Below are 18,488 nucleotides of genomic sequence, written 5' to 3'. Positions count from 1 at the left end.
GTGTGATGTATTTCGTTGTCTGTTCTGTTTCAAATTGAGCAAGTTTGCTAGATTAAATTTAGTGCAATAAAAAAAATTAAGTTAATATATTTAAACAAAACTTGGCAAGTTCTGCTAACTTGATAATGTAAGTTAACCTATTAAAACTAAACTTTGCAAGTTCAGTTAACTTGAGTAGTTGGGTCAATTATTTAATTCTGTCAACTAAACACTTTAAGTTGCAAAACCTAGGGAATTAAGTCAATACAACCTAACTGGGTCATTGCAACAAGATGACTTAACAGACCCTTTTCACAAACCTGTTATGCCGTGTTTAATGGTCACCAGCATCTTAAGTCCTTTAAAGTTTTTAATATTTTTATTTAAAAAAAATGTATGAACATTTATATAGATTTATGTATATAGCATATCATCTTTGCTTCAAATGACAAAAAATGAGTTACCGCTTGTGTGAGGGGTTTCTGATACAGTGTCTAAGGGACAGGACAGTAAATTTGACGTTGTTCTCTCCTCTGGCTGTCATCAACAGTCTCACACAATTTTTTTTCCTTTTTCTGAAAGTCTTTATAACACCATCGTGGAGTTTTTCTTTTATTATTTGAGTACATAAGATTGTAAAAATTATTTGTTGTATTCTCCCATTCACTGCGCTAGTTTTCCCAACTATGATGACTTTCACTTCAGAGAAACCCGTAAGTGTGAAATGGGTCTACTAAGTTAAGTTGAGTGAACAAATTCTTTTTTTACAGTGTACTTTGTTTGGTGTTTTCCACACATTGCCTCTCATTGAGTCAACATTGGAGTGAGTTGGCCTGATTTAGCATGTAGAATTGGCATCAGCCGTCGATAAGAGAGCTGTCTAATTGGCTGTTCAGCTATGAATGAGAATGCAAGAACAAAAACTGAAGTGGCAAAACCCAGCAACTATTCAAGTCAAGAGGGAACACAAAGAAGTTGGCTGTAATTTCACTGCATTTATCAAATATTTGCAAACAATATGGATTATTAGATTATCTGAGATATTTACACAAGTGAATCTCTCTGTGGTGAGTGACAATTACTGTGATAATGGGACTGAACGGTGCTTTGTTGTGTTTCTATGTGTACATCACAAGTTACAGTTTTACTTTGTGCAATGAGAAAGCAGCCTTTTTTGAGTTGGTATGTTCACAAGCAGCTTTTTGGTCCAGATGGGACCAGACGCGGCCGACAAGAGGCAACAACAACAGTTGGTTTTCGTTGAGGCTAGCTTTTGTCATCGGCTTGGTGTATCCCATCCCAGACAGACTTTGCATTGCTAAAACAGACTGTGGTTGTCATGAGTCAGATGCGCTGATACAAATGAAACATATTGGCTATTTTTTAAAGGGCAGGGGCTACTCTAAGTGCCCCGCACTGTCTACATGTTTGAGTTGAAATTACATCACAGTGAACAAATCGGTGTATTTTAAGTCTATTCAGGGGACGTTTAATTCTCATAAGGGAACCATTGAACTGCAGTAATTTCATTTTCAAGCAAAGTAAATAGAATTTGTGGGTTGCACAACCTTTATTTAGCTGGCATACAGCTTTGAAATGTAAATTCCGTCTGACGGCAAGGTGTTAGAGAGCTGCAGTGAGTTTTTGTACAGTCGCCTACAGCAGGGTTTAACACAAAAATGCAGCCCCAGCACTGGCAATATCACATGAGCCCTGGATTTCAGAAGTCAGCTGCTTAAAAGATCTCTCCACTTTATCTGCAGAGAGAGACGCTCTCTTGTTCACTAAGGTTACACCTGCTGTTTAGTGAGGAGATTGAGATTTAAATGCACGATATTACATTTCACTATGCACTAAGGGGCTAGATTCGGCAGGTTAGCATGGACCAGATATTATGTGTTGATAGACAGAGCAGAAGATCCAAAATCCATTGATGTCCATGATGTATTCTGACAAAAAATACTAATAAAAAAATTATATATTTAGACAGTGATCGGCATAAATGAGTACATTCCTCCAATATTTTATATAGGATGCCACCAAAAGTATACCAAAACTGAAACTCAAACTAATCAAAATAGCTTTAGATCACAGTCCAAAAATTGGTACAATTAAATTAATATGTTGGGGAAATATAATACAGTTTTAATAAACAGAAAAAATTGAAAGAACATAAAAAATGTAGTTTTTTAGCTATTTTTTGGAAGCAGTAAAAGATTTTTAGGAAATAGTGGTGATATTGGAAATAAAACTCCTTGTATAACACAATAGTAACTAATATATTACAAATGTGACAAGGTTATCTCACTTTTCAGACACACATTATGAACCAGTCTTTGAAATGTAGTTAAAAGGCAGGAAATGAATGTATTTTTATATCTTAAAGGGATAGTTCACAAAAAAATTTACATTCTGTCATCATTTAAGCATCCTTGAATTATTCCAAACCTGTTTTAATTTTTTCGTTCTGTTGACCACAAAAGAAGATATTTTGAACAATGCTGGAAACCCGTAACCACTGACATCCATATAGCACAAAAATATTATGGAAGTCAATGGTTACAGGTAGGGCTGCACCAATATTGTTTCAGCATCAATATCGCAAAGTGATTATTCGCAATAGTCACATTGCAGAATATGCAATGTTGAGTCTGGATTATAATTGGTCATTCGCATGAGTTTTTTTGAGGCATTAGGATTTTAAATGCAAATAAAAATTGTACCATTTGTAACTTTGAAAAATAACTGCAGTATTATTTTACATTTGATTATTCAATTACTTTATATATCTGAATACTGTTAGATTCCTTGGAAAACAATTAAACGCTGTTTATTTAGTCGATATTTTTATTTATTGTATTGATCTATATGCTTGTTGATTGTTTATTCTATGCAATGTTTGATTTTTCCAGTATTGTGCAGCCATAGTTACAGGTTTATATATATATATATATATATATATATATATATATATATATATATATATATATATATATATATATATATATATAGTTTTTGTGTGTGTGTGTGTGTGTGTGTGTGTGTGTGTGTGTGTGTGTGTGTGTGTGTGTGTGTGTGTGTTCAACTGAACCAAAAATCTCAAACTGGAAAAAAAGAGTTCTCATTTTTGGGTGAACTGTCTCTTTAAGAACTGAATATCATTCCACTGTACTGCATGTCCTGTTACACATTTGAATGTGACTTATTCTAAGTATATTAGTAAAACGGTCCATAAATCTTTCAATTTACTAAAGATTCACATATTAAATAATCCAAGCTGTACCCGTAGAGAAGAAAAATCACCAAAGAAATATCTAATATCTTCATTGTGCTATCAGTAAGTTTCAATAAACGAAGAACACGTTGAACTTTTTCTGTTTTTACATAAATCTGCCTCATTCTTTTCCTCCAGAGAGAAAGACTCACCTTTAGAGTTCCGGAGAAGATCAATATTGTTTCACTGTGCTCACAGATACCGAGTCTGCTATCAAAAGATTTTAATATAAACACAACGGTGTCTCATCAGTTTCCTCTGATACTTCATCAGCTCTATATAGTCTTGCTGTATGTCAACAATTGTTTCATTTGGGTCTATTTTTATTTCCCCATCGGCATTTTGGAAGAAACAGCTCAGACAAAGTTGATACTTAAAAAGAAGCATAATTGGGAATGTATTAAGTCTCCTGAGCTACTTTAAAGCGGTGTCTAAAAAATACAGTTCTCCTTTGGGCTGTTTAAAATTAGAGCTGAAGATCCCCAGGCAGAGAGCTGTGTTGTTGTCCATAAAACAGTTTCTTGTTTCTTTAAACTGCTATTTAAAGGAGAGCCACGATTAATACAACATTATTTAGTAGATGAAAGTTTGTATTGATGTCTTTTTATTTCTAAAATATGCAAACCACCGGCTGAGCTGCTCTAGAAAACATTGAAATCCCACTCTGCAATTTAAAGTGACAGATGACAGAAATACAGCATGTGCTTGGAGTAAATAGAAAATTATTGTCCATTAGTGTGGATTCTAAAGTTGTTGTAAGTTATCTTTATAGTTATTAATTGTAAGCAGTGATTTTTGGGAAATAGGGGGAATATTGGGAAAAAACTCCCTATATAACACAATAGTAACTAATATATTACAAATTTGACAAGGTTATTTCACTTTTCAGACACATTGTGAACCAGCTTTTGAAATGGGTTAAAAGGCCGGGAAATTAATGTCTTTTTATATTTTAAAGGGATAGTTCACCCAAAACTGAAAATTCTGCTATCATTTACGCATCCTTGAATTGTTCCAAACCAGTTTTAATTTTTTACTTTCTGTTGACCACAAAAGAAGATATTTTGAAGAATGCTGAAAACCAATAACCACTGACATCCATATAGCAAAAACAAATATTATGGAAGTCAATGGTTACAGGTAGGGCTGCACCAGTATGTTCAGCATCAATATCGTGATGTGATCATGGAAAATCTCTTTTGGCTGTCTTTTTTACCGTCAGCATCACAGATTTTTTTTTTCATGGCATGTAAGATGGATGTGTGTCCCTTAAAATGTTTCCATGGTGAGATAGGAAAAATACAACTCAATTAAGCTGCCTGTCACCCTTGCTTGTGCAGCTGTTCAAGATGGCATGCTGGATAATATCTCAAGTATTTTTAGGTTGATGCCATAGGTATAAATCTGTGATGTTTCTGCATGGAATCCATAAATATAAACACGTCTCCAGGGTCTCATTTTTAAAATGCTTAGAAATGTTATATGGCTGGATAAGTAATTAAAAGACTTGACTGTTGGCACACATTATTTCCATATTAATAGTGTTTGGGTGTATATTTCTCCAGTATAACAACAGACAGCCACATGTTCATCAGCGACTCTGCAGAAATAATTTGCCTCTTTTTTTTCCCTTGCACTGTCTTACTTTATCTTCTTCATGCTCTAAAAGGGTAAAAGGACGTGGGAAACATCCACAAAGAAAAATGGTGCTTGCAAAATTCATTTAATTAAAGCCGAGTGCAGGAGATGCTCTATGCTTAAGCTTTTCTTCTTATAAAGTTTGTCTGTCTGCCTGATTGTCTATGTATCTATCTACCTGTCTGTCTGTCTGTCTGTCTGTCTGTCTGTCTGTCTGTCTGTCTATGTATTAGGGCTGGACGATTTGACCTAAAATCAAAATCTCAATTAATTGAACATTTTAACTCGATTATGATTTATGAACGATTATTTTATTTATTTATTTATTTTTGGCCTCCTAGTTCACTTACAAGCTTTGTACAGTAAATATGCTGTGAGATGTTTGAATGGATGCATTATTGATTTTAAAATGATTGAAGGGAACACACACTCTCTACTATCTATGATTATTTATTAAACATCAACGTTGAACAACTAAAATTAAAACACATTGCCTCAAACCAACAATTCAATTCAATTTACCTTTATTTGTATATCGCTTTTACAATGTAGATTGTGTCAAAGCAGCTTCACATAAAAGGTCATAGTAAATTGGAACAGTGTAGTTCAGTTTGTAGTGTTTAAGTTCAGTTCAGTTCAGCTCAGTTCAGTGTGGTTTAATAATCACTACTGAGAGTCCAAACACTGAAGAGCAAATCCAACGATGCGCAGCTCTACAGATCCCGTACCATGCAAGCCAGTGGCGACAGTGGAGAGGGAAAAAAAACTTCACTAATTGGCGAAAGTGAAGAAAAAAAACCTTGAGAGAAACCAGACTCAGTTGGGCACGGCCATTTTAATTTCTCCGCTGGCCAAACTTCATGTGCAGAGCTGCAGTCTCAGCGGCGGAGGCTGGAAGCTGGCCTCAGCGAAGACCGTCTGTCCCTGGAGCGTCACAGGAATCAGTCGCATGTTCTCCACTCCTCCATGACCACCACAGTAGCTGCTCAGGATACAGCCTGGTCCAGGATATGGAAACCATGGGATCATCTTGTCATTGGTCTTGGATCGAATCAGTGACTCTGCATAGTCTGAGGGCCTCGGGAGAGTATTACCTCGTGGAAATGGAGAATAAAGAGAATAATTAGCGTAGCTGCTGTTCATAGTGTATATAGACAAGATGCAGAAACCTGTGTGGAAGCCCGCTAAGTGGTGCACTAAGTGTATGCTTTACTAAACAGATAGGTCTTTAATCTAGTTTTGAATTGGGAGAGTGTGTCTGAGCCTCGGACGTTATCAGGAAGGCTATTCTAGAGTTTAGGAGCTATAAATAAGAAGGCTCGACCTCCTTTACTCGATTTTGCTATTCTAGGTACTACCAGAAGCCCTAAGTTTTGAGATCTTAAAACAGCCACTTTAATTCTTACAAAAAAAGTGAACTTTTGGAAACAAAATAAATTATTTTCAATGTTTTTCATATCAAAAGTAGAAAATAAGCAGTATTGTAATATGTTAATGTAAAAAATAATTTTATTGTAATACAAAATATGCCGTCTCAAGGCATCTCTGGCGCAGCTTCCAATCATCGTCAATGTAATACAAACCTTCGACATGTACACTCTCAAAAAAAAGGTACACGAGGATACAAATAATTGTTTTTGTACTAGTTTTGTAAACAGTTGTGTACCTTTGTAAAAGTTGTACCTAGCAAAGACCTCTTATGATCATGTTCGGTAACTTTTATGCTAATATTGAACTGAAGGTACACAGTTGTTCTTATATAAAAGGTACAAAAGTGTTGGACAACTCCTTCTTTATTACAATATCTTTGAAAATAAATAATATTGGAAAGGCAAAATGAATTTATGAATAACTTCCATATTAAAAGTTTAAAGAAACTCATAAACATTAATTATTAAGTTCTATAAAACAAAACAACTGGTAAAAAATATAAGTATTGTAAACTAAACATTTAAGGCATTTTTAATAAACATTTGGTAAGCATTTTCTGATAAATACATTTTCATTACTGATATGCGCACCTTTTGGCGTTTGCTTTCCACTATGCACATGAGCTGGCAAAAGTCCTGCATATGCAAAGTGTTCATGCAGACATTTAGTATTGTAAAACTAATCAAACATTGTGTGTATCTCATTACAATACTTTTGCAGAATTCTATTTCTATTTTAAAATTCAGTAAATTAAATGAACTTTTAAGTGATTACAAAGGTATATCATTATATTGTACATAAGAGAATGTATTTTTGTAATATTTTTGAGAAAAGTGTTGTGAAATATTTAGCAAAAAATAGATCTTTTGATTCATGTTAAATTATGTAAATGTAAAAGGTGCAACATTGCAAACATTGTTTAAAAATGTATTTGATGTTTTATATTTACTGAAAATAAATTGACACATTTTGGATAAAGCAAAATGCCTTTAAATAGTTCTTGAAAGAACACATTTGACACTGTTAAGGTACAAGGTGTCTTGTCACTGTAGTGGTACCTTCATGGATCAGATAAACCTTTGATGAAGGCACAATATTGTATCTGCAGGATTTAAAAACCAAAGGTACATTTTAGTTTCCCATGGTACAAATCATGCTCTTAAAAGTACAGACTGCAATGGTACAAATATGTTTCTTTGTCTTAAGGTACAATTCTGTCCGCTAAAAAGGTACTGCACCAGTGACAAGGGTTTGTACCCTCTTTGGTACGACATTGTGCCATTTTTTTGTGAGAGTGTAGTTAGATTTTACACTAGGCTGCTCCGGACCATACTTGAGCGTTCGACGCAGAAGTATAAATGAGCCTTAACAGAGCGGGGTCACGTAACTCTACATGGAAAGTAGGGAAAAGTACGGAAAGTAATTGAAAAAAATTTACCTGGAAAAATTTGATCGAGTAGGTTCTGAGAGTCGATTTCAATTACTTTTCAATTAATTGCCCAGTCCTACTATCTATCTATCTATATTTAGATTTGGTGACTGTGCAGGCCATTGGAGATGTTCAACTTCACTTTCATGTTCATCAAATCACTCAGTCATCAATCTTGCTGTGTGTATTACTGCATTATCCTCTTAATACATGACACCGTCTTCAGAATACAATGTTTGAAGCATTTGGTGCACATGGTCCTCCAGAATGGTTCGGTACTCCTTGGCAGTGATGCGCCCACCTAGCACAAGTGTTAGGCCTAGGGAATGCCATGATATTGCAGGACAAACCATCACCGATCCACCCCCATGCTTTACTCTGGGCATGCAACAGTCTGGGGAGTACGCTTCTTTTGAGCATCTTCTCACCGTAACTCACCCGGATGTGGGAAAGACAGTGAAGGTGGATTCATCAGAGAACAATACATGTTTTAAATTGTCCACAGCCCAAGATTTTTACTGCTGAGAGCATTAAAACTGTTTGGCATTGGCCCGAGTGACCAAAGGTTTATAGCACTCTGGCCATGTATATTGACCCTGTGGAACTCCCAACGAACAGTTTTGGTGGAAACAGGAGAGTTGAGGTGCACATTTAATTCTGCAATGAGTTGGCCAGATTTGTCTTTATGTTTTTTGGATGCAATCCGGGTTAGCACCTGGACATCTGTTTCAGAAAGCTTCCTCTTATGTCCACGGTTTCTCCTGTTAGACGTGGTTTGTCCGTCTTGGTGCTATGCTGACAAGACTCTGGATACAGTGGCTCTTGATACATCACAAAGACTTGCTGTCTTTGTCACAGATGTGGCAGCGAGAAACACACCAACAATTTGTCCTCTTTTGAACTCTGATATGTCACTCATAATGTGTGCATTGCAATATTTTAAGCAAAAATGTGCTATTAAGGCTGATTTATACTTCTGCGTCAAGCGCACATGTATGCTACGGCACAGCCTATGAGTGGACGCATAGCCCCTTGCCGGGGCCGTCGGCGTCGCTGACATGCACCTCTCAAAAAATGTAACGCGTACGCGTAGCACAAGCTCTGTGATTGGTCGGCTTGGTAGCGATGACGAGTGTGGGCGGAGGTGAGAGTCGCGCCAGCTTGATGCAGCGGGTGTTTACAAGTGTGGAATCACGTGAAGGAGCTCCAGATGGAGACTGCTGTTTTGTGTTTACCTTATGATTAAAGTTGTTGCACGTCCGCCGGTTCCCGCCTCAAAATGAGCAAATTTGAGTCACTTGTACATTAAGGAAGCGTTCAGAAAAAACAAAACACCAGCGAAGGAACTTGACACAGAGAAACATAAACACTTACTGCCAGCTAGCATTTCGGAAGTGTATTGCAGAGCAACAGAAACCATTCACATGGGGCGTCAGCTTCAACGCTTCCCATCCACTTTGAATGGGTGACGTCAGGCGTTGCCGAACTGCATTGTGAATCCGTCTGCGCCGATTCAGTGACATTGCTCGCTGCAGAAGTTGGGATTTGCTCAACTTTTCAAGCGCCGACGGAAGCGTCAGCCAATCAGATCGCTGTATGCAAATACACAGTGTTTACAATAGGTAATTTGCGCTCTGAAAATGGGTTTCAATAGTGTTTTTAATGGATTACGGACTGTTTTTGTGACACACAACTTAGAAAGGTGTATGTTAAAGCTGTTATAATCTGTCACATGTTGTTCAAGCGCGAGAGAAAAACGTTCTCCTAGTTCACGTGTCTGCCGTCCGAAGTACAGTGTGTGTGTGTGTTTCCCGTGCCTGTCAGCTGTTAGCTCAGCGGCTCTTCAACACACACACACACACACACACACACACACACACACACACACACACACACACACTCACTCACTCACACACTCGCAATACTTCACTGCATTATAGAGCAAACCAGATTACTGGCATGAAACTTAACAGGTAACGTTATGTAAGACGTGCAGTTTTACAAAAATGACCAATAAAAGTCCGTTACTGATACTCTGCTGGCTGATTTGCATGTTGATTCTTATCGCGAGCCGTATATGTTTCATTTAGTGTGTTGTATTTACCGCAGTGTGTTTTTTTCTGTCATTTCAAAATGACACTAGCCTATATTTTGTCTATATTACACTTTGTTACATGTGTGTGTGTCAAACATTTTGGTGAACTACATTTGTTTGGGTTGGTTATATATTTGAAAGAAAGAGAAAATGTTGACTTTAGCGATGACGAGGCTTCATTTAAACAGCAGAAGATGCCGTCTGACAATGAGGGGAAAATGCCTCCCAGCTGATGTTTTCCATACTATTAGATCGCATTTTTAAAAACATAATCAGTCCAGGAGGTGGTGCTGATCGACAACAGTATTAGTTCAAAGATGATAAAAGCAGGTAAAATAGATTAAAACCATCGTTTCAAAGCTGTCCAAATGTGACTGTTTATACGTAAAAGCTGCCGACTGGAAGTTCTTGGCATTTTGCATTCTAAGAAAAAGGTCTATAAACCAGGCTTCACTCTGCTAATTAAGCCTTCACACTCTGTTCTTACTGGTGGAATGTGCAATCAATGAAGATTGGCCAACAGACTGGTCAAATTGACCTATAAAACCTTCAACACTAAATTGGCCAGTGTTTCATTTTCATTATTCATTATTTGTAATTAAATTTCCTTCAATCTATACATTACATTAAATAAAATGCTATCCTGGTTTTGTATGTTGCTAGCATGTTCTGTGAATTTATATGACACATTTTCTGTTTCACTAGTATGAGTTAATATTTTGTTAATTGTTTTAATTTATAACATGTATAGTGTTTCCCTATGATATGAGGTCACATTCCATGCATTGCCAGTAGATTTCATACAAAAATATTCTACTCCGAGCCTGTTTGTTCTTAAGTACTTAACACAAAAATATGTATAGCATTTTCTGACAGTGTTGACAATGTTTCTAGCAGTAGAAAATAAATTAAACTAATTATTCACTTAGGATTTCATATTAATAATTCTCTTATCTGCCTAATTGTCATTTAAACATATGCTCTTATTTGACTGAAAATAACAGTAAACTGATTGCAAGGGTGGTCTTCCTTCAGAGTAACCTGGGGTTAAATGGGGGCGAAGGGCACAGCGGTGATAGAGAAAGATTGTGATCTCATTAACTTCATTCCTGGGTTCGCACCAATTTGGAACTGAACTTGTAACCTTTTTGTTAAAGCCCAGAACCAAGAACAATTAGCATGCCAACATCATTAGACTACTGTCACTCTTTCAGGTAACACATTTCTCCTCGCAGCATTAGCAGTCATTCATTCAGCAGACAGCTTTGGGATTTTTACGCAGTTTGAGTCACTTAATTTGCTCAATCCTGACAGACTGTATTAGTGGTGGGGATTTTTCTGAAACAATAATGTCTTATTAAATTAACACTTCATTCAAAGAACTTAAAACAACTGATTTCAATTACAACTAGATTTAATTACACTTTTTTTAATTGTTATGTGGTGAAAACATTTTTCTTGTCTTTTTTCTTACTTCACACATTTTGAAGGGTAATGGAAATTGAGGTAATTGAACTAGTGACTATTTTTAATAGTGAGTCATTTATTCCCTTGATTAACTGATCTGCAAAATACTCAAATTTTATAAGGAAATTAACATGTGTGTTGACTGTTTAATGACCCATCCATCACTTGATTTGAGCTTCTATTGGTATCGCAAAAAGTAACAATATTGGGTACAAAAATGTCAGTTACTCAACATTAATTTCTAATAAATTAAATTGTTGTTTAAAGGGCCAGGTATATTTCAAACAAAGTTCTGAGTTTAAACATAGTTCAAATAACGACTGAATGACGAATTACTGTTTATTATCAATCCAAGTCCCCCATGTGGCAGTAGGCAGGGATGTATGTGTCACGATGCACGCATGTAGCCTTAAATACAACAACGAACGCAGCTGCGAGAGAAAAACCAACACAATCTCACTGCAATTTGTAACTTTTGATTTAGCGGCTAATTCCTATGAATTTGAAATTCGTGCAATTTAGTACGATTTGCTCCTCACCCAATGACGGTTGGGTTTAGTGGTGGGGTTGGGTGCCACACTTCCTTTTTAAAATCATTCATTTTCACATAACTGAATGAATTTGTACGAATTAGCCACTAAACTGACAAAACGTAAACTACTTACGTTTTCATGTGAGATCAAGCTGGAAAAATACTTTCATAAACATCTGCCAAACAAACTTTTCCAACCTGTCACACACCAGACAGTAAGCACCCCCATGCTGCAGCACCTCTTTACAATTTTTTCTATTTTCCGTGAGCAGACATCACATGGTACAATGTTCACAACTATAAAATATGTGGTGAGCGATGGTGTCACTCTGTGAGTTATTGTGCAGGTCTTCACCACAGTGTTAATTTCGTTGATGAAAAATTTTCGCCATAATTTTTGTGACAAACAAGTCAACAAAAACTAGATGAAAACTAAATAAAAATTAAGTAATGATGATGACAACTATAATAAAAAGATACTGACATTTTCATTGACTAAATAAACAAGACAAGCATATGATTGAGGGACGTTTTTTTTTTTTTTTGGAAAATATCCAATCAGAATTAATCTTGGTGTGTGATGCACAGTAGAAGTGGGATTTGATTACATCGTCTGCTAGAGTAGTGTCAGTTTGATTAAACTATAACAACGACTATAGGGACTTTAACTATAATGAAATGACAACAGCTGAGAGGAAAAAGAAGATTCACTAAAATCTTAAACTATTACTCAAACTATTTTAAGCCCTTTCAAAGATTTAATGGCTTGACACTGTTCAACAGACTGGTTAAAAAGACTAGTAGTTTACCACGTTAAAATAAAGAGTTTGCTAAATAATTGAACAATCCAGCATTATCAGATGGCTACTGTTCTTACATGTGTATTGATTGCAGACACAAAATTTTACATATTACTTATGATATAAACAGTTTCATGTTGCAGGTATTGATTTAAAAAAAAAAAACATGCTTGAAAGTGTGATATTTCTTATGGTTGCATAGAGACAACAATATTATCAGAATGATCCATATTCACACATATCTGAAAAAACCACTAAAACACAGCATTTTAAATGTCCCTTTAAGGGGTTGTTTACATATCGCATCTAAAGCTGTGGAAAAAGTGAAGCGCATCACTTACTTCACCAATTTCAATGCACTTCTAAGTTCGATCATACATTTTCTTAGTGTAATCCACCACTGACAAACCCTTGCTGCAGCTCTGATACACCTTTAATTTATGAAGGAAATTCTAAAGGACTGCAGTGTTTGGGTGCTTCCTCATTTGTCTGAGGTAATTATTCTGCTGTTATTACTGAAATCTGTATATTCCATTCTCAAAAGCTGCTCTGCATTAGAAATAACAAACGTCAGCATGCAAAATATGTGATATGTGAATGGCTCCTAACTGGGGGCTATTTATGAATCAATGAATACATATACAGTCATACTTGGTACAACATGTTTGTGAAAAAAAAAAGTTTGAAACAATATGTTCTCATAGTAGCCTACAAATGATTTCAGCATAGTCCACAAACACTTGCCTTCGACCAGCATCTTGCATTGCCTACTTTTCACAGCGATTGGTTGTCACCTGACATGTTTTGCTTGCAATTTGCATAGCCGAGAAATGGCCAACTTTTCTGAAGCTCTTGGCTTCTCTCATCTGTTTCTCTTTGTCGCTTTCAATCCCATAATAAAATGTGGGAGTGTTTATGCTCAACTACCACAAGAATGAATTGAAAATGTTTGCTCCACCCTGCTCGCAACGTACCAGTGGACAAAAATATACTACACATCTACACACATAGCTTTTAGTCTGACATTTTTGTTTTAAATATCAGTTTCTTGTACATGCACATGATGACGTCAACATTACTGATATTTATCATTTCACAGACAAAATAAGAGGAATACACAGTTTGGGTTAGTTTATTTGTTATGCCTTTAATAAAACTCTGGATATGGTATGAGAGATGTCATACCTCAGACATTGCAAGCATAGCTCACTGATTGCCAATTAGTAGCATATGTGAGTAACAGAAGAGGTGTGACAATTAACACTTTGACATGTGAGTATTCAAACCTCATGAAGGAACACAGGCCAAAAGGCAATGCTAAATTTGAAGGTGATTCAGTTACAACATAACATATTTAAAGCATACGGTAAACAGAACAAATTATATTTGTGAAAAGGAATGAATAAAGGGTTTAATCTGAAGCTCACATGCACAGACACACACACCTCAAAGGATAGTGAGAAAAGTGTTTTCAGATACTTTGAAATCCATTGAATCAGCTTTTTTTTGTGTTCCCCATTTCATCCATATTTCAATATCTAAAAATGCTTTTATCCACACACAAAGCACAAAAGCACAACGCAGGCTCATTGGAAATGCACACATCAGCCTACATTTTTTTGTAAAACTACAAAAACGGGCTTTAACATATGCTTGACTGCAGTTTCCAGTTAAAATGAGAGCTATGGAGCAGTATGACAACAACAATTTTTGTTGATATTTACACAGGCATACACTACCTGACAAAGGTCTTGTCGTCGATCCCAGTTGTAAGAGCAACAAACAACAACTTGACTTCTAGTTGGTCATTTGGAAAAGTGGCAGAAGGTAAATTTTTTGGATGAATCATCTGCTGAACTGCATCATCACAAATACTGCAGAAGACCCATTGGAATCCGCATGGACCCAAGATTCTCATAGAAATCAGTCAAGTTTGGTGAAAGAAAAATCATGGTTTGGGGTTACATTCAGTATGGGGGCAAGCAAGAGGTCTGCAGAGTGCTTCAGCCTTCACATCAAAGTTTCTGAGTGCAAAGAAGATCACGGTGCTCCAGGATTGGCCAGCCCAGCCACCAAATATGAACATTATTGAGCACGTCTGGGGTAAGATGAAGTAGGAGGCATTGAAGATGAATCCAAAGAATCTCTGGGAGCTCTGGGAGTCCTGCAAGAACGCTTTCTTTGCCATTCCTGATGACTTTATTAATAAGTTATTTGAGTGATTGCAAAGATGTATGTATGCAGTCCTTCAAGCTCATGGGAGTCATACACAAAATTAATTCTTTTTCCACTGCACCATGACTTTATATTCTAGACTGTAAATTATTTCTGTTAAGTGTGAAGGCTCTAGACTTTTGTCTAAGTAAAGTCGGACTTTACTGTTCTAACTAAATCATTAAAAATCAAGGTATGATCATATTTTATTTTGGTAAAATAAGCGTAATCTAGAGGCCTTTGTCTTTCATATAAGCCACTTTTGATACCAATAATCAACTAGACGTCAAGTTATTATTTGTTGTTCCTAAAACTTGGATAGGCGACAAAAATTTTGTTAGGTAGTGTGGGTAAAACAAGAACACATCACAATTTTTTACTATAAATATATATTGTAAACTTGCTGTTGGCATGTAATTATATTAGAATTCAGCAATATCCAAATATATGATAAGTCTTTCAGTTCATCCATTGAAGATGAATATTAAGGAACATGTAGCGATTTTGCTGAAGCAGAGACATAAGATGCAAACAGTGTTCTTCGTGAGTGTATGCATGAGAGTATGAATAGCCTTTTCTCCAAGAAAGGTCAATATTAAACTGTATTTCAGGACTCGTAAACTCTGACAATCTTGAGAAAAAAAGGGTGAGATTGGTGTCAAGCTGTATGCTTCTCACTTCATGCGTTGAAATATAAAAGATGTTCTTCTGCTTTAACAGAGTAATCCATCCAGCAATAAACAACATTGTCATTTTATTCATGTATGCACATTTAAAGCTGGGCGCTTTACATCATATTCATTTAAAAGGCTTAGATCCAGAGTCATACGTTTTCATTATATTTAAAAGAAATGAATCTTGTTTTGGAAAAGGATACTTATGACTTTAAATAAGATTGTTACATAGTTATAATTATTAGATACATTTACAATTTTTTTTCATAATTATGACTTTTAACGATTCATAATTAAGCCAAAAAGTAAATTTTTTATGTTTTTATTTATTTTCTTTTTTTGAGACACTAAAATAAACAATAATTATAAATTGTATTTTTTTTAAATAAACGTCAAAATTATGACATTTAAAAAAAATCAAATGAGGATATAAAAATGACCTTTCATGCCATAATAGGGTATATGCACATGGACTTTTAATTACGGCCAGCCAGCCTCCGATTTGCTTCCGGTGAACTGTCCTTCTATAGTAAAACTGCCACCTTTGAGGTCTGATTTCTTTAAAAAATCAGGGATCTTCACCACCGGTTAGATATACGATATGAACTGGGTCTCAGACCTGAAGCACTGCATTAAATCCCATTTTCCCACACCATGTCTGTAAAATATGACTTAAAAAATATGTTTATTTTACCCCAGTATTTTCAATGGAGTTTCTGCGCTCGCCTGCTGATCCTGACAGTGATAGCGGTTACATGGTCTTTCATCTCGTTTTACACTTGAACAGCTAAATGAATGCTTAAGGGTGTTTTCACACCTGTGGATTGATTGTTTTGTTCCGAAATAGGGATTAAAATTGTTACATTGTAGCACTTTGTTCTTGGCGCAGTCCACTTACACCTGGCAAAGTTTCTTTATGGCCCGTGTCCACTGAGCGGTACGATACGGTTCGGTTATGGCCGTTTCCACTGTCGAAAGGCGTACCGAACCGTACCGTACCACTTTTTCAGCACCCTTTCGAAAGGGTACCAAAACACCAGAAAGGGTACCAAAAGGCGGAGCTAGATGCGCAGTTAAACGATATTGGTTAACAGAGATACGTCATTCAATTACGCAACAAGTCAGAATGAAAACAAAAAAACCCGCCATGTTTAAAATACACAGCCAAGAGATTACAGCGGAATTACATATACATATAATGAGCCATGGTCGACCCGGGCTTAACAAACCTTGTCGTTGTCTTGTGGAACAGCCACAAAGCCAAAAAAAAAGAGCAGATTTACCCTGTGCCTCGTAGTTTTTTACGAGCCAGTCTGAAGCGTGAGCGGTTTTGCTTTCTTGCTTGCGCTCACCGCACGTCTATATCTGAAATAACAAACTTCTTGAGCTGATGATAATAACGTGCGCTTGATTATTCACGTGCTTTTGAAACCCGATCCTGTCAGAAGCTGACAAACGCCAGAGTGACCCAAGAAAAACAAAGGAGAAGCCGGAAAAAAGGAGCACATTATTTTTTCAGCAAATGTGAACAAACTGCAATGTTTAACTATTATTATTATCACGTTTTGGACTATTATGAACTCAGAATGATGGAATTACTCTCTAACAGAGGCTACACGTGCTGCTGAAGATTACAGACACGTATGAGAGGTTTTCACTGACAGTGGGCTATATTTCGTGTTGTTTTAAACCTAAATAAGGACTAAATGTATGTTGTGTGTAGAGTCTGTATTCGTATATGTTCATTTATATATTTATTTTATATAATTACAGATGTTACAGTGGGCTCTTTTGCACTGTCATTGATCTGCAGTTATAATCAACTTATGTTTATAGAAAAGTTAGTAATAAACATTTATACAGAAGTATTTATGTATAAAGCATCAGTTTTGTGAGAAGTGCTTCTCATATGATATGTGAATGACCTGTACAGCTTTACTGTAGATATTTTCTCGAGCAAGAATGACGTCGACTGAAACTTTTTTGTCATATGCCACACCCACCAAAAGGGTACCCTTGGTAGTGAAAACGCAAGCTTGATAAAGGTGACCCGTACCGACCTGAACCGTACCGTACTGTACCAGTCAGTGGAAACGAGCCATAAACGGACCAAAAGAGCTAAAACATGTCACATAAGTTCCACAGTTTATTTTGAGTCCCGCTCAACTGTCATGCGTCCTTATTTTAGTTTATGGCATTGAGCAATTAGACATTATAAGTGAAAAGCTGTGCTTTCGTTTTGAATGGTGACACCTACAGACATCCTCACCAAATATAAATCAGAGGTAAGACTTTCTCATACATAGCAGTTGGCTTATGCATTTTAGGCTTTACATTATAGAGAGAAATAACAGATAAACCAATTGACTGACTGGTCGGTTTTCCTAATTGATAAACAGCTCTCGTTGATAGTTCAGCATGCTTTCACTTTTGTATTTAACATGAAATGCACATTTACCGGTTTGAATGACATCCAGCCCTACTCATATTTATCTAGCCATAAATAGACCAGTTACATATCCATAATACACTGTGATATAGCCTGGTTCACATCGTATTGTTTTCTTACTACAGTTGATCTGCTCCAGAGTTCATTTCAATCCAGCCAAGACCGCCTCATTCAGGCGATCTCGAACCGATTGTTTTGGTGCGGATCCGAACACGATAGCTGGATTCACATATGCCAAACGAACCATCTTAACTGGGGAAATGCGACAGGTTCCGGAACAAAAGTCTAGGTGTGAACACACCCTAAGTTTATTTAACTGAGTGAATTGTAATTGCATTACAACATGTGAAAGCAACCTTATAATATTGAAAATAGTCACTTTAAGCTTTCTCCGAAAGTTTATCATTGGCTGAAAAACATTAGCTGTGCAAATACTCCATACCAAAAAGATCCACAAACATTGTCAAACTTGTTCATGAGATTTCAGTTTATTTATTTGATTCACA

This window comes from Danio aesculapii, chromosome 17, assembly GCF_903798145.1.
Source record: "Danio aesculapii chromosome 17, fDanAes4.1, whole genome shotgun sequence".
NCBI classification, from domain to species: domain Eukaryota; kingdom Metazoa; phylum Chordata; class Actinopteri; order Cypriniformes; family Danionidae; genus Danio; species Danio aesculapii.
The sequence above is the reverse complement of the archived record's forward strand: the minus strand, read 5'-3'. Positions refer to the sequence as shown.